A 24376-nucleotide genomic window follows, 5' to 3' on the forward strand; every position below is an offset into this window, starting at 1 on the left:
TGTATTTTAATAAACACTGGCTTTATAATTACACTTTTTTGAATATACATTTTTTTGGTTCACTCTATATAAATCTGCATACTCTTAAGTGTGTATGTGTATATAAACCTATTACAAAAATTCCACGAAGAAGTTTAGCCAAGGAACTAATGAAACTGCCCAGAATTATTACAAAAAATTGCTAAGTTCACACTGAGAAAGATGACAAAGTGTAAAATGGTGAGTCCTGACTCAAGCGAAGGGACAATATCTGACAAAGTAGCATTGACCTGAGCTCTGATAGATGTATGGCAGTAAACTAGGTATGTGGTGGTGTAGACAGGAGGGCCATATACATCTTAAGTGGAAAGTTCATTGTGTGAGAGCCCCTAGGATAGGAGGGAGTGTAGAAGGAAGACAACATAAGCACTTGTGACTCCAGGAGTTTTGACTCAGAGTCCCAAAGTGACACGCATGAGCACTGTGACCTTGGCCAAGTGATTTAATTTACCTGCATCTGAAAAATGACAATGATAATTATAATAATAATAATGATAATACCTACTTTAGAGCAGCATGTCCAATAGAAGCTTCTGGAATGGTAGAAATGTCATATATCTGAGTTGTCACATTAAAATAACCACCTGTAGCCATTGAACATATAAAATCTATCTACTGAGACTGAGGAACTAAATTTTATATTTTATTTAATTTACACTTAAATAACCACAGGTGACCAGTGGCTGCCACATTGGATAGTACTACTTAATAGCATAAATTCAGGGGTTAAATAAAAGTCACCCTTATATCTGAGGCATCTAGAACAGAACATTCACCCTGGTTCCTCTATCCCATAATGAGATTCTGTTTTCATAAGCTGGGTCTCTGTATTTAATGGTAATTTAAAATAGCATCTTTTATTATTATTATTGATTGATTTTAGAGAGAACGAGGATGAGAAGAGAGAGAAACATCAATTTGTTGTTCTACTTATTTATGGATTTATGGATTCATTGGTTGATTCTTGTATGTGCCCTGACTGGAGATTGAACCTGCAACCTTGGCATATAGGGACAACACTCTAACCAACTGAGCTACCCAGCCAGGGATAAAATTGTCTCTTAAACAGAAATGCATTAGGTTCCAATTGGCTGCAACCAGCAATCTCCGCTGATAGTGATGACTTTCTTGGCATGCTTCCAGCACATCACTGACTTGACCAAAGACAAAATTGAAATGGCAGCCACTACACAGTATGAAATATCTCAAATTTAACCTAAACTAGGGGCAAGAACAACCTTCAGGGCTGAAGAAGCAGGGCCTAACAGAAGACCCAAAAGAGAAGAAGAAAAGCCGTGTTTAAAGAATAACAATCAGTGGCTGAAAGCTATTAAGTTCACTTTTCTAGTTCAAAGGGATTTGTAATGGCAATTTGTCAGGCAACTGTTGTCACTTTAGATGCCCTTCGTTGCTTTCTTTGAAGCCCTTGATTGACTACAGGAGGCTATGCCAGATTCTTCTAAGGACAGGATTTTCATAGTTGAACACATTTATGTTCCAGTAATTACGACTCTTTCCAAATTTAATCAATAAAAGGCTAAAGAGTGCAAGTTTGAGGAAATATGCATATGCTTTGCAGAATCCAGGCAAAGGTCTCAGTGACCATATCCAAAGCCAGATAACCAGTTAGACAGTTGCATTCACTTACTTGTGCTGATCAGGTGCTACAAAAGTTTCTCTTTTGATAAAGAAGGAGCATCGTAGATTGAAGATATCTTCCTCCATTCTACTTGTTCTGTCTGACAATAAAACAGAACCTGAGATGAACAATTCCTAAGAAAGAACAACCAACTGAAAAATAAGTAACCTAACTAACATGGTATTATCTCTCTAGCTGGCAAAGGTAAGATTCAGAAAAAAATTTTTCTCAATTGTTTCTGAAAATAGATGCAAAGGGAAGTGCACCCCTGTGAAGCATTAAAAAACCTTGAGCAAAGATGGGAGCAAAGGACGATTAGAAATTGTGAAAGAAAAGTGCAGAATTGTGAGAGAATGGAATAGGTCTTCTGAAGCATTTTTGCGTTAGGAAGAACTATTTACAAGTTAATTTGTTATTTGCAAGGCTCTCAATAACCTGTTCATCAACACTGGGAAATGTGCCCACAAGTGTCTGCAGTTGGGGAGTATGATGAAATCTGCTAGGGCTATGGTCCATCTTAAGCATCTACAAGGAAGGTCAAATCAGAATTCTTGAGGCTAAAAGAGTCACGCTTTCTTTATAGCCCAACCTCTTTATAAAATTCTATTTACTCTAGTTACTCATGCAACAGCAGTGTCCGTGGTAGAAGGGGAAAGAGTGATACAAACAGTAAAGACAGGAGCTGAGAGGCCCCAAGGAGAGGGCCAATGAGATGGATCCTTGCCCAGCAGCTGTTTGCCAGATGTCCCTGCTATGCAACCTTGGGGACCCATCCTTGACTAATAACTAAAGAGAAGTGACAGCAGGGAAAAAAACACACAAAAAACATGATATCTGCATAGGACATGTGGGGACAAGGCCAGGAGCAAGGTCAGGGAAACAGCTCACCAAAGGCAGGGATGAACAGATGGAAAGAACGTGAAGCAAAGAAAGATCTAGAAAGCTGGAATGGGAATGAATCACACTTCTAGCTGTTTCACAGGTGTACACTCTTAAGTTCAGGAAGCCAGGCAGCACCATGTGTGGTGCAAAAGCACATGTGCCTGACGTGCAGAGGTCGAAGCCCACAGGGCGTTTGGCTGTTCATTCTAATAATGCTGCTATGGGTGTATGCTGGATGCACCCAGGAGTTTATCATTGGCAACATGATGCCACATAGGCTGTGTGAGCCACAAGAGGCCTGCATTTATGCCACCTGATGTAGCTCCCATGGCACAAATGTTATTCATTCTCCCTGAGCAAACCAAGAAAAAAATCAAGCCCCACATGAGATTCTGTCTGAATTACTCAGACAATAGAAAATAAATGACTAGCCCAGCCAGCGTGGCTCAGTGGATTAAGCATCATCCCATGGACTGAGAGGTCTGGGTTCAATTCCCAGACAGGGCACATGCCTGGGTTGCAGGCTCAATACCCAGTAGGGGGTGTGCAGGAGGCAGCCGGTTGATATTTCTCTCTCATGGATGTTTCTATCTCTCCCTTTCTCCCTCTAAAAAGATTAATAAAAACATATTTTAAAAAAAGAAAATAAATGACTATATGCGTAGGCAGCAGAAATCATGTGACCTCAAAATTAAATTAAATTAGCAGGCTGAAAAAAATATTCAGAAGAAGAGACATAAAAGACTAATTGGTCTTAAACCATTTCGGAAAAATTGTGTCTTCCAAGCAAAAAGATGTGATGGAAAAATACTTTTTCTGGAGTTTTTATCATCACTGTTGTAGGAAAGAATATTTTCAAGAACTTGTATTGGTGAGGCCAAGGAAAACCTTGTTCAGAATTTCGAAGGAGGCGAGTATTAGATATTAACATTCTAACAGATAGATTAATGTGTTTCCATGATGTTTGCATATAGTACCTGGTTAAAGAAGAAAGTGGTAAATTCACCTGAGTTAAAAATACAAAGCTCCCACAGGCTCATGAAGGAGATGATGATGATGATTAAATTGTAATAAAATACACATAAAAATAAATACATAAGCCCTGGGCAGTTTGGCTCAGCGGTTAGAGAGTTGGCCTGCAGTTCAGAGAGACCTGGGTTCGGTTCCCGCTAAGGGCACGTGCCTCGGTTGCAGTTTGTCCCTGGCCCTCGTTGGGTTGTGTGGGTGACAGCCACTTGAGGTATCTCTTTCACGTTGATGTTTTTTTTTTTTTTTTCTCTCTCTCTCCCTCCCACTCTATCTGAACAAAAAATGGAAAAAATGTCCTCAGGTGAGCATTAAAAAGATAATAATAAAAATAAGTAAATACATAAAATTTACCATCTTAACCAATTTGAGTGTATAGTTTAGTGATTAAGCATATTCAAATTTTTGCAACCATCACCCCTACTTTCAACTTAAAACTGAAATTTTGTACCCATTAACAACTCCTGGTTTTTTCTTTTCCCAGCCCCTGGAAAGCACCATTCTACATTATGTTTCTATGAATCTGACTACTCTAAGCTCCCGTAAGTAGAATCATTCAGTAGTATTTGTCTTTTTTTTAACCTGCTTATTTCACTCAGCATAATGTCTAGAAAGTTCATCCATGTTGCAACATGTGTCAGAAACTCCTTCCTTTGTAAGGCTGAACAATATTCTATTGTATGTATATAGCATATTTTGTTTATTTGCTTACCCATCAATGAACACTTCCATCTCTTAGCTATTGTGAATAATGCTGCTACAAGCACATGTGTATAAATATCTCTTTGAGATCCTGCTTTCAATTATTTTGGGTATAAACCCAGAAGTGGAATTGCTGGATCATATGGTAATTCCATCCAATTTTTAGGATCCATCCTACTATTTTCCGTAGCACCTGCACATTTTATTTTCCCCACCAACAGTGCACGAGTGTTCCAATTTCTCCATGTCGCACCAACACTTGTTATTTTCTGGTTTTGTTTAATTTAGTTTTTTTCTTAATAGCAGCCATTGTAAGGAATGTGAAGCAATATGAAGGCAGTATCTTTAATCAGTTGGAAGTTTCAGGTCTTGCTCATTTATTTATTCATTCATTGATCCATATACTCAACTACATACTTATTTTAGAGTCCCATGTATTGGTTAAAGCCTTTTAATCAGTTACTAATTCAAATATTGTGTAGGTTTTGTGCATTCAGATACATTTTAGATGGAGAAGACAGAAAATAAAAATAAATAAGATTATATCTGATGGAGATAATAACTATTAAACAATAGATCAGAATAATGTCACAGAGAAGGGCTATTTTATTTTATTTTTTTCTTTCTTTTTTTTAATGAATTTTTATTTATTTTTTTGTTACAGATATTTTACCTTTTTACCCCATTGGCACCCCCCCCTCCACCCTGTCCCCGGCTTAGTTGTCCATGTCCATTGGTCATGCATACATGCATATAAGTTCTGTGGTTTATCTCTTCCCACCCCCCACCCCCATCCCCTCTTCTGAGGGATGTCAGTCTGTGCCCTACTTCCATGTGTCTGGGTCTACTGTATTCCTCAGACTGTTATGTTCATTATATTCCATATATAAGTGAGATCATGTGGTATTTGTCTTTTTCTGCTTGGCTTCTTTCACTTAGGATAATACTTTCCAGGTCCCTCCATGTCGTCTCAAAGGATAAGAGATCTTTCTTTCTTACCGCTGCATAGTACTCCATTGTGTATATGTACCACTGCTTTTTTATCCATTCGTCTACTGGTGGACACTTGGGCTGTTTCCAGATCTTAGCTATTGTAAATAGTGCTGCTATGAACATGGGGGTACATATATTCTTCCTGATTGGTGTTTCAGGCTTCTTAGGGTATATTCCCAACAGTGGGATCACTGGGTCAAATGGAAGTTCAATTTTTAATTTTTTGAGGTAGCACCATATTGTTTTCCATAGCGGCTGCACCAGTCTGCATTCCCACCAGCAGTGTATTAGAGTCCCCTTTTCTCCACACCCTCGCCAACACTTGTTGTTTGATGATTTGTTGATGGCGGCCATTCTGACAGGTGTGAGGTGATACCTCATTGTTGTTTTAATTGAGAAGGGCTATTTTAAATTAAGAGGCCATGATGGATCTCTATGATGAGGAGTCTGTCTTGGAAAGACCACAAGAAAAAGTATTTGAGGAGAGGGATCAGAAATGCAAAACCTCCAAGGAAGAAAACCACTGGGAGCCTACTTTCTGTTTAGCGTGAGTTCCAGACTTAATAATGATTTTTACTAGTATTTTCTAGTTTAGGGTATTTGTGATCACATGGATTTTGGATCATACCCAATAAAGGGTCTCATGCTTACACATACATATATTTTATACATGTATGTAAGTATATGCACACATGTACACTGTCTTTCTTGTGACTTGACTTGTGTCCATTGTAACCTACAACAAGAGCTCATCCCTATAAAGGAGAGCAGATTGGAAGAGTGTGACCTGGGATCCAGATTGTTTGAGTTGAATTCCAGCCCCATGGTCATGGGTAAATTACTCATTTCTCTCTACCTTGATATATCATCTGTAAAATGGGGATAATTATAGTACCTTTCTCTTAAGATTATCATGGTTTTTAAATGAGTAAATATATGCAAATTACTTAGAATATTTCTAGCACTGTAAGTGTACTTCAAGATTTAACTTTTTTTTATGATGTGCTCATCATGCTACCAAGACACTTATTGGTATGTAGATAAGCACAGGATTAAATAAATTTTAAGGATAGTTTATTTTTACCCTGCTTGAACTTCCTCAACCTCATTCCCTAAGAGGTCTTTCAGATTAACACTCTAGCAACAAAGAATTTAATACAACTTGAAGAAATATTTGATTCTTGGAAAAAGCTTTCAAATGTTGAGTGGAAACCTATGTCTTTGTAGTTCTCTCTCTTCCTTCAGGTTTTATCTCTGGTGGCCATATGAAAGAAATCTGCTCCCACTTCCACAGTGTTTCAGGTGCTGTAAGATGACTGGCAAAGTCCCTGGATCTACTTTTCTCCAGGTTAAATACCCCACAGTGTTTCTCAATACATTCTAATTTATAGCTCTGTGTATCTTCCATTTCCTGATTGGTTTCCTCTAAATGTGCTCCCATTGATTCCCATACCAATTAAAATATTGAGCCTGGGACTGAGTGTAATTCTGCAAGTGTGTAATTTGACCAAGTAGTGAGGAGCAAACCTATAGCCTTCTTCATTTGCGACCTAGTAGTTCTCTTAAATTTACCAAATACTGAAATCAAGCATGTGTCTGCCTGGTCACATGAATCCTAAAGATCTTATGATAACAAGAACCATCAAAAATTCTTCATAGATATGGTTTCTATTTTTTTAATTTTTTAAAAAAAAATTATTAATTTATTTTTGTTATAGTTGTTTCTCCTTTTTCCCCCATTGTCACCATCCTCCCAATTTCCACCCCCACCCCAGCATTGTTGTCTATGACCATGGTTATGCACACATGCATATAAGTTTTGTAGTTTATCTCTTCCCTCCCCCCACACCCCTTCTTTTGAGCTTTGTTAGTCTGGGCTACTTTTTTTTTTTTTTTTATCCTCACCCGAGGACATTTTTCCATTTTTTGTTCCGGTAGAGTGGGAGGGAGAGAGAGGAACAGAGAGAGATAGAGAGAAACATCGATGTGAAAGGGACACATCGAATGGCTGCCACCCGCACAACCAACCAGGGCCGGGGACAAACTGCAACCGAGGTACGAGCCCTTAGCGGGAACCGAACCGGGTCTCTCAGGACCGCAGGCCGACGCTCTAACCGCTGAGCCAAACCGGCCAGGGCAGTCTGGGCTACTTCTTAACCATTTTTACTTAATGTCATTGAAATTTGAGTCCCAAATGAAAAAAAAAAAATCTCTGGCAATTGTTTAAAGCAGTTTATCACTTTTTTGAATCCTATTTTTGTTAGACACTGTCATCAACAACCTATTACATCATTAGATAAACTGAGAAATACACCATCAGAATTTTCATCTAATTACTAATAATGCATAAAAATGAAAAGGTAGACTTCATAGCCATGGGATACACTGCTGGAGTCTTTCACATGAGTTAATGCTGCTCCATCCAGACAATACTTGGGGTACAGCCTTTCAACTGGTTTCTGATCCAAACAGTTTTCATAAGATTCCTTCTACATTCTCCCTTCTTTTACAAAATAGGTCATAAACAACGTGTAGAATATCTAACTGTAGTCTAGCAAGCCTCTTGGCTATCTGTCAGGTGAAAATGCCTTTTCCAGCAGTGAGCAAAAGAGGATTGTTGAACTATCACTACAAGAGCAGAATACAGCAGGACTAGGCCATTGCACTCCACAAGGTAAATTATGTGTCACATGGTACGGATGCTCTTTACAACAGAGCCATGGTCCTCTAGTTCAGTGGTCACCAGAATCCCCTGAGGGCTTGTTAACATGGAGATTGAAGTCCTCAGCCACAGAGTTTCTGATGAAGCAGGCCTGGGCTGTGGCCTGGGAATTTGCATGTTTAACATATTCCTAGGCAACGTTGATACTGCTTGTCTAGAAGCAACACTTTGAGAACAAGTGCCTTAGGTGAACTTTTTTTTCTCCCACTCTTAAGATAGAAAAGAGTAAAGATATGGGGAGTAAAGCTAAAGGACCTCTATTCCTTTTCATACCTTTGAGATTATTCAAATAGGAAAATCTATCTAGCAGAGAGTTGAGTATTGATGCTACGTTTAGATTTTATTCAAAGGCTTTGAATGTTATCTATTTCTTATTAAAACTGTGATGGGATGTTTTGTTTTATTTTGTTTTGTGTTTTACCTGCTCACTGCCTCATAAATAGAGCCTATTTTTTAATTTAGGTTCTGGCAAGAAAAGAGGAGTCCTCTCTGATCTTTGGCCAAAATTTTCCCTAAAACAATGCCCACTATATGATTTAATCTAGTATTTCTTTAAAAAATAAATAAGGTTTAGTGTGAAATTCCTATTTCTCAGTGAACTCATGCTAGCTTCTTATAATCATATTCCTTTTAAAAGGGAAGCAGAATGACTAATCTATTCCAGAATCTTGCCTGCAACAGATATTTTACGTATCTGCTCTCCTAACCAATGTTCACTCTAAAGCATAAAAAAAAAAATTAAAAAGTTTCTTTTCTTCAAATTGTCCACAAACTTTGCACCATCATTTCTGAACAACAGGTTTGGGTCGTCAAGGGCACCGTGCTTCTTTGTGTAGCTTGTATCGCAGTCCTCTGCTCACCCTCACCAGAAACTTCTTTCTATTCTTAGTCAATGTGCCAGCAGCAGGAAGCTTCCTATTGCCAAAGGAACCCCCATGGGTCCTGGCTCATTTCTCCACATTCTCAGGAATTTCACACCCTTGAGAACAAGCAGCTACAAAGGGCCAGATGGTCTCCAACTGATCTCAGTGCCAACAAGCACAGACTCTAAAATGAAAAGACTTGCTGGACAGTGTTCTGACTGAGAGCTTCTGGCAATGACAGTGTTGGTAAAATGTATGGCACCTCCTAGCTGGTCCTGTTGAATAAAATCCCAACGTAAAAGATGCCTTTATGAGAGTGGATGTTGCTTCCACCCAAACCCCTTCACCTCATTCTGATGAGCTCCTGTCAGACTCTTGCTTGTCCTTAAATACGCAAAGGTTCTGTTCTTTCTCCCAGGGATGTTCTTTCCCCAGAAATCTTCAGGTAGGCTCTCTGACTTCATTTGGGTCTTAACCAAAATTTTCCCTTCACAAAGAGATCTTTTTCTGAATATTCTATCTGAAATTGCAATTGCCCACACCCCAAGTCTTCCAGTTCCCGCTTTCTACTTTATTTTCTTTTTTTCTTTATCATGTATTGTCAAGGGAAATACTATCAATTCTACTGATTTTATCTTGCTTATTGTCTGTCCTTTCATGTACATGGAGATTTTTATTTGTTTGTTTCACTATTGTATCTTGAGCATTTAGAACTGTACCTGGAACATAGACAGTACTCCTCAGTGAATACTGAATGAAAGAATAAATGAATGCATGAAGAAATGAAGTGGAAGAAGGAAGCTGTGAAAGGGAACATGGGACTGGAGACCCAGCACATTATTTTACTTGCAGTCATGTTCTCAGATGCATCACTTTTTAGGTAAGAGGTCACACATAAGTCGAAAATTTGATATTGGTCATCTTAAAACTCTCCATGCCTATTTACCCCACCAAAGCACACTGGGTACTCCCTAGAGTCACCACTACTTCAGTTTGAGAGCATTTTACCTAGCTAACCCCCAAAAAGCCTTTTAGCTATTAAATTTCATGGGTTTATGGGCACTTAGATGGAGGCAGTATAGCTTGAGCTTACCCTCAGACAGGCAGATGGCATTATTTACCGCTTCCTCACCAGCCTGTTTAAGCTAGAATCAGAGCCTTTAAACCTAATAAAAAGATACTCCCTAAAATTCTGGATAGAGTTGAATAAGCTTCAGGTAACAAGCTTGGTCAATTCCTTCAATGCCAGATTGTCAGTGAGAATGTAATCCTTATTAAATGTAATCCTAACATTTATTAAGTGATTACTATGTGACAAGCTCTTGCCAAGTCCTTCTGGATATCATCTCATTTAATCTTCACAATAAACTGGTTGGGCAATGTAACCTTCATTTTAAATATTAAGAAACTGAGGCTCAGAGAAGTTACATAGCTTTTCTAAGTATGTGCAGTTAGCAAGTCGGGTGGAGGAATGGAACCAGGTAAGTCTGACTTCAAAGTCCATGCTGAAGACTCAAATTTCAGCTCACCAATTTTAGGAGCCAAGTAACTTTGGAGGACACTATTTAAAATATGGTCCTGTCCCTGGCCAGTTTGGCTCAGTGATTAGAGCGTCAGTCAGTGGACCAAAGACTTGTGGGTTCCATTCCAGTCAAGGGCACGTAACTCAGTTGCGGTTCATCCCCAGCCCTGTTCGGGGTTGTACAGTAGGCAACCAGTCGATGTGCCTCTCTTATTTATGTTTCTCTCTCCCTCTCCCCCATCTGAAGATAAATGAAAAAATATCCCCAGATTAGGATTTGAAAAAAAACATATGATCCTGCTGTAATTCTAGGCTTTCACACAGGGGTTAGTTTCAGAAAGATCAGCCAGGCCCATGTGAACTGACACTAGGCATCTGGTCCTTTCAGGAGTCTATTATGGGCCAATGGTTGAAAACCATCCAAGTCCATGGAGACTTTATTCTCCTTTCCTCTTTCCCAATGAGACATAGGATCTATGTTTTTCACACTGACCATAGCCAGTGGGCCCAAAGGCACATCTGTGTTTCATGTATACAAATAAAATAAAGGATCACCAAATAGACATCTGTGTATATAGTCACCTTCTTGGTGAGACAGATATTTATTTGCAGTGGTATAAATGAAAAAAAAAAAATTGTACTCAGCCCTGAAAATTTGGCTACATTGGTTCATCCTTTCTCCTCCCTAGTGACTTTTTCATTGAGAATATTCTCAATCGGTGACACTGCATTGTGCTCTGTTGAAGACCAGCTCACAGCTCTGGGAAGATCTGGTTAGCACCTGTATTTGGGCCTCATAAGATGCTCAGGCTGTCATGAAAATCCTGTGCACCAATTCTAAATCAAGTCTTACATGACAGGGAGGAAGTACTTTTAAAGGCAGGTGTTCTAATCCTGTCACACATTGTTTTATGGGATGGCCCTTTAAAAATACGCCCTATATAATGGGACTTGCTTTGAAAGGGTTGGTCTATCTCACTGGACTGAGAATGGAAAAGATATAAAAACAAGGCAAAAAATGTAAACCAGGAATGTCAAATTCTACCCCTTATCTTTACCCACTCCACCCCCAACATACTCACACAGGGAAACGTTAGGATTCTCCCACAGCAAACTGTAAATGCATACTTTGTGAGCTTTCATTTAAATGTTAGGGGAATATTTTAAGGATATTCTTATAGCAACAGGATGATAATAAACAATACTTCTGAATTGCTAGGAAGTTAATTATTTTTCTTAACTAGTTACAATTTTAAATTCAAATATTTTAATCAAATCTTATTAATTGCATAATTTCTAAAATTGGTATAAGCAATAGTATTTCAAAAGTACCTTTTAAAAACACTTTCTGTGTTTTGAACTAGCATTTGCATATCATGTCATCAGTAGCCCCAGTAATGACTGAGGGGTTGGGATGAAAAGGCTGCATGAATAGATGTGCTCTAGAACACTTGAAGCAAAATAAGAAGAAAACAAAGAGAGAGCTCATGGTATCAGGACTTGGTCTAAACCTCATCCCTTCTGGGTACATTGTCTACCATGTGACTACATGTCAGTGTGTCATGTAGACACGTTGTGCTATAATTAAGTCACCCAAACTTTTGAGTTGGCTCATACTATTTCCAAAGCTCTGCTGGGGAATTAAATTTTTATTCTTTGGGTTTATTTGTAGCTTAGTCTATGCATTTAAAAGACCATTTTTACCTGGCCAGTTTGGTTCAGTGGTTAGAGCGTAGGCCTGTGGACCAGAGAGTCCCAGGTTCAGTTCCCACTAAGGGCACATACCTTGTTTGCAGTTTGTCCCCAGCCCCGGTTGGGGTCATGTGGGTGGTGACCAGTCGATGTGTTTCTTTCACGTCGATGTTTCTCTCTCTCTCTTTTTCCCCCTCTCTCCCTTCTGCTCTATCTGAAGATAAATGCAAAATTGTGCTCGGGTGAGGATTAAAAAAATAAATAAAGGCCATTTTCTTCTACTTAGCACATGGATCCCTATTTTAGAAATACACCCCATGAAATCTTTCCTAACTCTCCAACATCCTTCTTGCAAATTCTCCATACTTGTCAATCATCTTTGAGTCTCATTCCTGTATTTACAATTCCTCTCTCACTGGTTGTTTTATTCTGCTTTAGACACATTTGCTCACCACATTTTTGCCCATATTATCATCGTTACTCACTGAGGCATGCCTCTACTCAACAATGCGGATTTTTCCATGATCTAAGGAGCATGCTGGTACCTGCCCATAGAAGTGCCTGAAAGCAAACCTAGGGTAAGAGAGGGTGAGGGTTGGAGGGGATTTATTTATTCATGCCTGAGGTAAACAATGAATAACTCAACAAATGACACAACAGAAATGGATCATCCTATATCCCACTCATGATTCCCATCTTCTAGATTGCAGCTTTCCCCTGAACTGTGACAGAGGGGAGCAAAGACCACCCAAAGGACACTGAGAACAGAACTCCATATGCATGGTCAGCCATGGAATTCTAAAGTAAAGACACCTGTGTGTCAGGTACATTTACCTGAAGAAATACCGGTGACATAATGGGAAATGCAGGGGCTATCATCAGATAAACAACTGGGGAGGCTGGGTTCAGTGACACTTGTCTGCAGTGATAAAACAAGCATGAGTAGTGGATATAGAAAGGCAAAGTAAGTCATAAATTTAAGATACTCTTCACCACCCACATTAAAAAAACAAACAAACAAAAAAAAACATTAACTTATAGGTCTCCCAATCATCTCTCTCTCATTTGAATTTATTCATCCTATTCTAAGATTTTCTTGATAGTTTTACTGCATATAAAATTATTTCTAAAATATAGTATTTAGTGTGTGTGTTAATGAGCTTTATATAAATGAAATCATACTATGTGTTCTCTGCTGCCATTTGTTTTTTTCACCCAATGTAATTTTCCTGAGATCGATCCATACGTTTTATGCAGCGGTCATTCATCTGTTGACACTAACGGGAGATATTGCTCTTTTTCTGGCTGTCCCACAATTTATTTTTTTCATTTTTCTTTTGTGGACATTTAGTTGCTTCCTATTTGAATGTTTGTGTATGCATGTGTACACACACACTATCATAATCAAAGCTCCTACTAATTTTCTCTTACAAATGGAAGAGCAGTGTTTCTCTACGGAATAAACACAGAGAGTAGACTTGGTGCGTCATGGGGCGTCCACATCTTTAGCAAAAATAGTACCAAATTGTTCTCAGGAAAGTTGTAGTAATTGAAAGTCTTTCCACAAATTGTCCTTATTTCTGCACACCCTTGAAACCCTTGATGCAAGGTTTTTAATTTATTTTAGCTCTGTGAGTGTGATACAGTGTTTTATCTGATTTACAGTTCTCTCATTCCTAATTAGGTTGGAAATCTTACATATATTTAGTAGCCATTTGAATTTCAAATAATATTTTGACCTCTTTAATGTCTTGTCCATCTGTTGGGTTGCTTTCTTTTCTTCTTCATTTTTTTTGTTTTTTGCTAGCATTTTTGGTATAAGTGATATATTCTATATACTAACCCTTATCTGTTATATGTGCTTCAAGGATCTTTTCTCACTCTGTCTTTTTCTTATCTTCATTTCAATGTTTTATTAACATTAATTCTTAATTAAAATATAATTTAATTTTATCTTTATTTTTACAGTTTGTGCTTCTTGTGAATTAAGAACACCTAACTACCCCAGAGTCATAAAGGAGTTCTCTTATATTATCTGCTACAAATACTATGGTTTTACATTTCACATGTGAGCCTTTAGTCCACCATTTTTGTTTGTCTGTCTGTTTTTGGTATGGTGTGAGGTAGTTTTAACTTTATATTTTTCTATAGATTGTCAATCATACCTGCACCATTTGTTGAAAGTCATTTGCATTGTCATGGGTCTGCACACCAGCTCTGTCTCAAATCAGGGATGTTTTCATATGAATAGGCGTGTTTCCAGGACCTCTATGCAGTTCTGGTTTTATATTGTTGTTTTTCTCTGTCTATCCCTGTTCTGATGTAACATTATTTTGGTTCTATGGCTTTAAACAAGACTTATTTTAGGAAATGTATAATTTCTCCAACATAAAAGTATAATATTTTCCTTTATAAATCTGCATGAATTTTAGAATCAGCTTTTTAAGTTCCTTTGGTAATTTGAGTGGGATTGCTTTCGATTTATAGATTCCTAGAGGGCATTACTTCTTCCCAATCTAAATCCATCTCCAAGTAAAAACTTGAGTGGAGTTTTTCTTTGTAGCAAAAAGGGAACACTGTACCCCATAAGAAGAGCTACAGCTTCACACTAGGCAGAAAATTTTACCTCAGACCCCAAATACCCAGGCAAACCTTCAGCAGGGTCACGGCTTGATAGAAATGGAGAAAGATACATGGAAAAAGCCAAAATTTAAATGAGAGCAAATGATAAGGAAAATGAGATGATAGTAGATTCTATAAATGTAAAAAGTTATCTTGTTAAATAAAAACTATGTTTTAGAAATCATGAATAGCAAATGAAATTGTGTAAATCAAACTAAATTCAGGACATGTTATGTATTTTTCTGGATATCATTTTCATAGGCAATTTCACAAAAACAAGAATATTAATTTTTTAATATTATATAATATCATAATTTTTAAATGTTTGAATAATGTGTCTGTGGAGGTTGAAACTTTTATTTTGTGGCAATAAAATGTATTTAATCTTTATGAAATTTAGTTTCACTTTAAAATGCAGTTAATAATATTCAACTTATGAAAGTGTGACAAAAAACTAAGTTAAATAACATATTAGTGTTTTGTTTTTACTTTATTTTTTATTTCACTTTTTTATTAAAAATGTTTAACGTTGACATTGTTGCAAGTGTCTCCTTTTTCTCTTCTATGCCCACCTCCACTTACCCCCTCCTACCCCTTAGCCTTCACCAAGCTATTGTCCGTGTCCATGGGGTATACATATATGTTCTTTACCTAATCCCTTCACTTTCTTTATCCAGTCACCCCACCCCCTCCCCTTGGGCACTGGCCAACCTGCTCCATGTATTCATGTTTCTGGTTCCATTTTGTTCATCAATGTACTCTGTTCATTAGATTTTATTAGTGAGATCATATGGTATTCGTCTTTCTTTGACTGGCTTATTTTGCTTAGCATAATACTCCCCAGGTCAAATGTTTATTAGCTATAGTGATTTTGTTCAAATGTCTCCTTCCTGAAAGCTCAGGATGAGTATTTGGGATAAATGGAATCATGTATGGTTAGTCATAGCTCCTTCCCCTCTCGCATTTGCTGTGGTGTCTGTGTCGCCCATAGCTCCTTGGGATTTGTTGTATAAAATAATCAAGGAAATTAATAGAGATCGGAAGACAACAAATGAGAGAAAACTGCAGAAGTTAATGAAACTAAGTAATTTAAGAGGAAAAAGATAAAATTACTGGTCAAAAATAAAAGGATATATCAAGAAAGTAAAAGGCAGGGGAGAAAAGACGAAAATCCATTCTGTACTGAGGAGAGAATTTTTATGCTGTTAAGAAGTGAAAAGAATAAAAACATAAGTTTTAAAGAAAAAAATGTATATTTGACTCCTTTGGGCATTGCTTGAAAAAATGCAGCAAAAAATTTAAATAGCCTTGTAATTGGACTATCTTTCTCAGATTCTGGTTCTCTGCCAGAACTAGACCTCAAAGTAGTTGATTTGTATATGGTTTATATATGGAATTAATGGAGGCAAAGCTTCTCTTGTTGACTAGAGCATAAGGATTCCAGGAAGGTCTTTTGAAAAACTGCTAGAAATGCTTGGAACTCCTTAAGGCACAGAAATATACTTGAAAACACCTTGTAAACTTGAAAGTGACATACATGTAAGACATGATCAATAATGAGAATGCTGTTCACAAAACATTATTATTAAAGCGGGATGTATATCTCTTTGGATGCCTTTTAAAATGCAGACCCCTTAGCCTGTCAACCTGAATCAACTCTACCAGACTACACCTTTTCAACAGGATCCTTCCATCAAACTATTTGACCCAATACTTTGAGAACCACAATATCTGAAAGACTTGAACAGGTTTATACTCCCATAACAAAAAGGTAGGGTGTTTTTGGCTTGTATGTCTTAAAATAAGTGTTGACTTCACTCAGCTCAAGTGAAAAATATTTTTCCTGGTCCTTAATGTCCTAGGGGAAGCAAAGAGTCATTATGGGTAGACTCTGAAAATCCATTTGTGTAGGGGGTCTGAATCTATCCTCTGATTTGCACATATATGTACTTTCATTTGTTAAACATAAAAAATATTTTTGTCATTTACAAAAATGTATTAAAATTATTGTTGCATGTAAACTAGTAAACCCAACATTGTTTTTGTTGTTGTTAAGTTACAGTTTTGTGAGAATTGGGTAAAAACAAGATTAGTGAGGTCTTTATTCATTTATTCATTTATAATGAGTGTCTCTGCTAAGTATAAATTATCAGGTAGAGTAGAACTTTTGCCATAACCCAGAGGATTGCTCTCTAGTGTTTAAAAAGGCAAATCCTGCTGAAGTGACTACAATTGGGCCTCCATGGTGCTGGGTCCATAGATCTGCATGGAATTGCCTGACCATGTGGTCTTGGCAGAGGTTAATTTGTATTTGCTCCATTGCTTCCAATCCCCTCCTCTACACCATTCCAGGGGTACAGTGGCATGCCATAGAAATTTGGGGAACCACTCATTTACTTATTTAACTGACCCTTGTGACACCGTTAACAGGAATCAGTGTTACTCAACACTGCAATGTGGCCAACACTATGCTTTGGAGATTCACTCCATATAGAAGGTTTCTCATACTTTTGAACATTGACCAAGTATTATACTGCATTTAAAAGCCAACTGGTTTGTAACATAGTGAAATTACAAGAATAGATTTGTACTTTATATTTTTACAATTTCTGTCAGATAAAACAAAAAACAAAACAGTTTGCATTAGGCATGAGAGTGTCATGTTGTCCCTATCAGATATGAAAAGAAATTCAGTTTGCCATTCAATGTCTTCATATTTGTTAGAGATTCTATCATAACTGCAACTGAATGTATTAGAGGTCAAAAGTTTAAATATATGAAACTTTAGTGTGAATGGGAAAGAGATTTGTAAAACCATTCTTAGTTCTCTTCCTCTCTGTGCTCTAACCCCCCCATCACACATATGTGGCGCATGGTGCCATCCATGGAATAATGGTTTCAAGGGTTTCTTGTTCTGTTTTTTTTTTTCCTTTATATATTGCTTTTCCTCCAGAAAATAGTGCTGGCAAACGTCTCTAAATGATTTAAACACTATTAGATCTATTGAGCTACGGATATACTTGTGTTTTTTTTTTAATCATTCACCTAAATGTTTGTTTCCTAAATTTAGGTTAGAAAATGAAGAGAGAAAGCATTTTCATGGAAAAGAATCCAGTATCAATTCAAAATACATGCAATGAGAGGTTTTCACAGGCCAATTATCCTCTTTAAATTCAGGGAGCTAATTGAGCTGACCTTTTGAGCAATTATCCTTTTCCAGTAGCAAATTTCCCAGTGGGAGACCTACTGATAAAACTATTGGGACCAGTACGCCATCTCGTGGTATTATTACACATTGCAGTTTACCATGAAAAGGCAAAAAAAAAAAAAATTTGGATATTTCCTTCAACAAATTGATTCTCACTCAATATTTAAGAGTGTTGCTTATTCTAAATATCTGTCCACCTTTTATGAAAAATAATGATCTTATTTATGGCCTTTAAACTTTGTCCTTTATTCGACCGTCTATCTAATTTGTTAAGAAATACCAAATGAATGTGGTTTGCTGTTAAGTTTTATTTTTTTCTTTTCTTAACTTGCTGATATATATTTGAAAGATATATAGCAGAGGCAAAAGGGCATCATTCAACAATGTTTGTAATGCCCAAAGTAAAATATGTCCTCAGGTAATTTAGAAATAGTTTTCCAAATGTGGGAGCCACACAGTCATTTCATTCAACATGCATGAAAAATTAATTAAACTCATAGTTAGCACTATCAATATTGGTATAAAGAGACATCATGTGGATTATAACAAAGTAAACTGAATGGGACACAACATCACTTCTGAGGTTTTCTTGCCTAAAATAAAAGACATTGGAGAAATCCAAATTGAATGACATTCTACAAAATAACTGGCCTCCAGTCTTAAAAAAAAACATCAAGGTCAAGAAACAGAAAAGTTGAGGGACTGCTCCACATTAAAGAGTCTAAAGAGACATGACAATGATTCCAATGTGATTGAATCCTGAACTGGGGTATTAGCTTAAAACGATTATTTAAACAAATGATGTCATTTAAAAGTAGACTCTGAGCTAAATAACAGTATTGTACCAATGTTAAATTTTCTTCTTTTGATTGCAATACTATGGTAATGGAAGAAAATGTTTTGGTCCTAGGGAGTATACACCTTAAGGAAACATGTAAGTGTTGAATCAGCACATGGACCCAGGGCATTGAGATAAGTTTGCTTGTATGTAGATGGTGAAAGAAGAAAATATGTCAGAAAAGGAAATCCTAAGTCTGTGGTTCCTTCTCCCTTCCCTTTTCCAGGGCTGCCTGGCTCAAGGCATGAATTGTTTGTGCCTTAACTCTTGTGTTAAGGAGACAAATTTTGTGTAAAAGAAGACACATTTTTTTCAACTTGTCCACCTGGATCGTAAAAATGAACATCAGCAGCACCCAAAAGCCCCTTCTCATGTATTTTTAATTATGCAAATAGTATTCCACTGTTTGCATCATTTTACAACTAGCTTTTTTCAGTCAGCATCACACTTTTGATCTCTATGCTGGTATATTGAGTTTAGTTCAAATTAAGAATAGCAGTTTCTTATGGATCATGTTTAACAGTTTATCATTTAATAAAATAATGTATAGAAGCAAGAAGTGGGGAGAGGAAAAAAATGAGGAAGAGGCAGGGAGGGAGGGAGGGAAAGAGGAGAAAGGAAATTTATATCAAACTTATCCCCCACAGTGAATAACCAAACTCAGGAATGGCCTGACCAATAATCACCTCCATCTGACAGTTCCTCATCCCTCTACTTTGTTCATGTGGTAGAGAAGGCTGTGAAATGTTTGCTTGCGTGGGTGTTCTCTAGCCGGTCATTTCTAACATGTAGCCACTGACAGGGAACATACATTCCTTATCTCTTTATCATAAGTCATTTTCAGATCCCTTTGGATGCTTGCCAAGCATTTTATTTTATTTATTTTTCCTCCTGGGCTAATCTTGGTCTTTGCTGCTTTTTTAACCAAACTAGGCTAGATAAAAATTCTGGCAATGGTCCTGGTTGCCCATGCTCATTCAACTGCAGATGAAGTGGAAATTTGATACACACATCTCTGACCCACCTTATTTTACAGATGGTATAATAACCTTTACTAGGATACGCTGTCTAAAGCCCCATCTTAACCAAATAACATTGGGTGCTCACAGTCACTGCTGTAGTTTACCCCTGTCTGAAAGCTCAGCTGTGATGGTTTCCCATGTCATTCATGTTTCCATCTGATTCTTGAGGTCCTGGGTGAGCTGGGAGGGACCAGTCAAACCCTACGGGATATGTTTGAGCTGGTGGTCACCTCACCAAACACACAGACTTCTATCTGCCTTTTTCTGGGGCTCCTCTGTCTCTTGGGGAGGTATGATATAAGTGATAGAAAGAGCCCAGGGAAAGAACCAGAACAAACAGGGTTGAAATCACACCTAGTTGCTGTGTGACCTGAGAATTTTGTTACATGAACCAAACATCAATTTTCTCACCCATTCTCATTCTGTATAAGAATTAAATGAAATATAGACTATAAGACACAGATCATTGAACCTGACCCATATTGAATACTAAGAGATCTTACTTTCTTTCCTTTTTTTACTCCTTTCTTATCTTTAAATCTTCTATCTTTCCTTCCTTCTTTCCTTCCTTCCTTCCTTCCTTCCTTCCTTCCTTCCTTCCTTCCTTCCTTCCTCTTTTTCTATTACCCAAAAGCAAAGATATATGTTGCTAAATCAAGGAGGCAGCTTCATGGATATGTGCCATATGTTAATTGTGTATCTCTATGTATTTGGAAAATGTCATAATTTAAAAACAAAATATTAAAACAATATTCACTGGGGAAAATGCCTCAAGACCCAACCAAAAAATGGAAGCAGAATATCTGAAGCTGGGACTATTTGCACTTTTTAGATGCTCATGGATGATTCCATGATATAGGCAGAATGGAGAATCATTGGACGGGCCCTTTATCACAACTGAATTTTTGAGAAGAGTGATTCTTTTTGGGATAGAGACCCTTGCCCAACTCAGCTTGTCTAAGAGACACAGGCATGTACAGAGGAATTGCTGGGGCAGATATTTGAAGATTTCAGCAGTAGAAAAAGTAAAATATATTCACCAGGTTTTATTCATTTGTTTGGGGTCAGAAAAAAAAGGAGAAAATTTACCATAAAGAATACTAATAAACCAAATAAGTTTTGTTTATGTCCCATTCCCACCACTAAATGAAGACATGGGAACCAGAAGTCTAGGAAAGACCAGGGTAAAACTCCATGCTGCGTGTCCCTCAAGTAAATTAAGTTTGGGAGACCAGTTTCAGAGCCAAGGTCTCCTGGGTCAGCTCTGCAACAATCTTGACCTCAACCTTGATCATGTGCCAGATATTTTGCCCAAGATAAAACCCGATTAAGCTTCTGGGCTTCTAGAGTCTGAGAGGAGAGACAGAGTCCAGGAATTTGAGGGCACAGATGGTATGAGGTTGGAAATGTAAAGCACAGTCTTAGAGGTGAGGGTGATGGCCGCAATGTGCTGCACACTGAGGCATATAGTTTGTGAGTTTAAACTAACAAACTCACAGAGAATTGTCAACGAAAATAAGCATCATTAAAATAAAGGTGCTGTTCACCCTGGCCAAATGTCTCAGTTGGTTACAGCGTCCAGTACACCAAAAGGTTGTGAGTTTGATTCCCAGTCAGGGCACATACCTAGGTTGTGGGTTTGATCTCTGGTTGGGTGCATATGGGAGGCAACCAACCAATGTTTCTCTTTCTCTTTATCTCTCCCTTCCTCTCTCTAAAATCAATAAACATATCTTTGGGTGAGAATAAAAATAGAAAAAAAGAAGAAAGAAAGAAAGAAAGAAAGAAAGAAAGAAAGAAAGAAAGAAAGAAAGAAAGAAAATGTTAATAATATTTCCTGCTTTTTATTTAAATTTTTCATTGATCTGAATTTTTTAAATCCTCAACCAAGGATATTTTTCCATTTATCTTCAATACTGTGGGAGGGAAGGTGAGAGAGAGAGAGACACTGATGTGAGAGAGACACATTGACTGATTGCCTCCCACACGACCCAACCAGGATCAGGGATAAACCGCAGCTGAAGTACATGTCCTTAGCCTGAAATGAACCTTCAACTCTTTGATCCACAGGTCAACACCCTAACCACTGAGCAAAACTGGCCAGGGCTGTATATTTTGAGAATCAATTTGTGTGCTTTTCCATAATATTGGTGAGAGTAGTGACTATGTTCAAATGTAGCAGATAGAACAACTGTGTGTGCCTATGTGTTTCATGTGCATGCTTTACAGAGAGGGAAAAATGCCCTGCCTTCCTCTTTAACAAAAAAGCAATAAAGATAACTTACCAGTCTTTTGCTTCTGGTGCTATCAATCCCCCGGTAAAGTTCCCAGTATAGGGCCCTGATACTTTCACTGGAGGCCAGCAGTGAACTTCAGGTGCACTTCAACACTGTGGATGAGTGATCCTGGTAACTGGTGGCCCTCCTGTACATGACATCTTTTCCTCCAGAAAAAGCCAAATTTTGCAAGTTATCACTCTCTGAGCCCAGTCTTTCAATGTGGAGAGCTTAAGCTTCTTAGTACTTCCCTTCGCCCCCATGCCAAAACCAAAGTTTTCTGTATTTCTATTGTTATAGGGTCCTTCTCTTTTTTCTCACCTATTTCAACAAACTTTACATCTGCCACCATTTAACCATGCCCTCTCCCAGTGTGTGGTATTTGGCTTTTCAATTGAAGAGGGGATGTTCAACTAAAAAGTAAAAAGATAAATAAAATTCCACTGCTTCTCCAACTGGATTTGTATAATTGTGTCAAACAAAGTTGAGTGTGTATGTAAATGCATGGTGTGTATGTATGTTGAGAGATGGTTTCCACACATGCTGAAAATAAGGTTTACATTCTTTATGGTCTGATAAATGAGAAATTAGCAAAACCCACTATCTCAGAAGTCAGCACCTCATACTTTACTGCAAGAAGCTAGAATAAAACAGATTCAGGCATGTATGAGATCTTCTTTTAAAAGTAGCATAGAGCCCTGGCCGGTTTGGCTCAGCGGTTGGAGCATTGGCCTGCGGTCCAGAGAGACCTGGGTTCGGTTCCTGCTGGGGGCATGTGCCTCGGTTGCAGTTTGTCCCCAGCCTAGATTGGGTTGTGTGGGTGGCAAGCACTCGATGTGTCCCTTTCATGTCGATGTTTTTCTCTCTCTCTCCCCCTCTCACTCTATCTGAACAAAATATGGAAAAATATCCTCAGGTGAGGATAAAAAAAAAAAAAGTACCATAGATCTGTTTTAGCTCTGCCCACTGAGAGGAACTTCAGGCAAGGGATCCCAGTAGTAATAATCACATCTAGAACCCAGATCTCAGTAACTAAATATCATTCTCTCTTAAAGAAATCCAGAATCTTTGGAGCAATAGCTTAAGCAAGAAAAGATCAAAATAAGCCTGGCACTTGAGCTAGAAAATAGAGAAATACTCTAAGAATGATAAGGGACATGTAGTAGAGAAATCACCTAAACCAAGTAAAAACTAACTGATATCAGAACAAATCATAGAATGTGCCTCCTGATATGAGGCACTGAAAATGACATACATTTTCTGAAATATCCCTGTCAAAATACACATAACTTGAATCTCATTATGAGGAAATATCAGACACACCCAAACTTGGAGAAGTGGCCGTTCAGATTTTTGCCCATTTTAAAAATTGGATTGCTTGTCTTTCTGGTGTTGAGTTGTATGAGTTCTTTGCATATTTTGAAAATTAACTGCTTATCAGATGTATCATTGTCTTTAGTGCCTTTTGAGCTGGTGCCTCAGTGCTGGAGCTCAAAGCAATATTCTACAAAACAATTTGCCTGGACAGTTCAAAATGACAAGATCATAAAAGACAAAGACCTAGACTTAAAACCATTCCAGATTTTAAAAGACTTGAGGCTTCTGGGTAGGATGGCTGAGTAGGTATATGTTGTGATTGCCTCCTCCCATAATCACATTAAACTTATAACTAAACTACAGAAAAACCATCATTGAGAATCACTTGAAATCTAGCTTAACAAAAATTCTATAACTCAAAGAATATACAGAAGAATCTACTTCGAGACTAGTAGGAGGAACAGAGGAACAGAAAGAGCTGGTCCCAGAACCACATGTGGTGTTTAAAAATTGGGAGGGATATCTCAGCTGTGATGTGTCCCCAGAGGAGTGAGGAGTCCAAGTCCCACACCAGAATTCCCAAACAAGTGTTCCAGTGCCAGGAAGAGAAATCCCCATAACCTCTGGCTGTAAAATCCCCCAAAGACTGTGGCTGAGTGAGATGGAGGGATGCTAAAGTCTGGGGCATTTCTGTTAAAGGGCCTGCATATAAACTTACTTGCTTACAAAGTCACCTGCTCTGAGCTCCAGCACTGAGGCAGCAGATCAAAAGTCACTAAAGACAATGCTACATCTGATAAGCAGTTAATTTTCAAAATATACAACGAACTCATACAACTCAACACCAGGAAGACAAGCAATCCAATTTTAAAAATGGACAAAAGATCTGAATGGCCACTTCTCCAAAAAGGACATCCAGATGGCCCAGAAACATATGAAATTCTCACCATCACTAATCATCAGAAAGATTCAAATTAAAACTACAATGAGGTATCACCTCACACTTGCCAGAA

This window comes from Molossus molossus, unplaced genomic scaffold, assembly GCF_014108415.1.
Source record: "Molossus molossus isolate mMolMol1 unplaced genomic scaffold, mMolMol1.p scaffold_m16_p_6, whole genome shotgun sequence".
Classification (NCBI taxonomy): domain Eukaryota; kingdom Metazoa; phylum Chordata; class Mammalia; order Chiroptera; family Molossidae; genus Molossus; species Molossus molossus.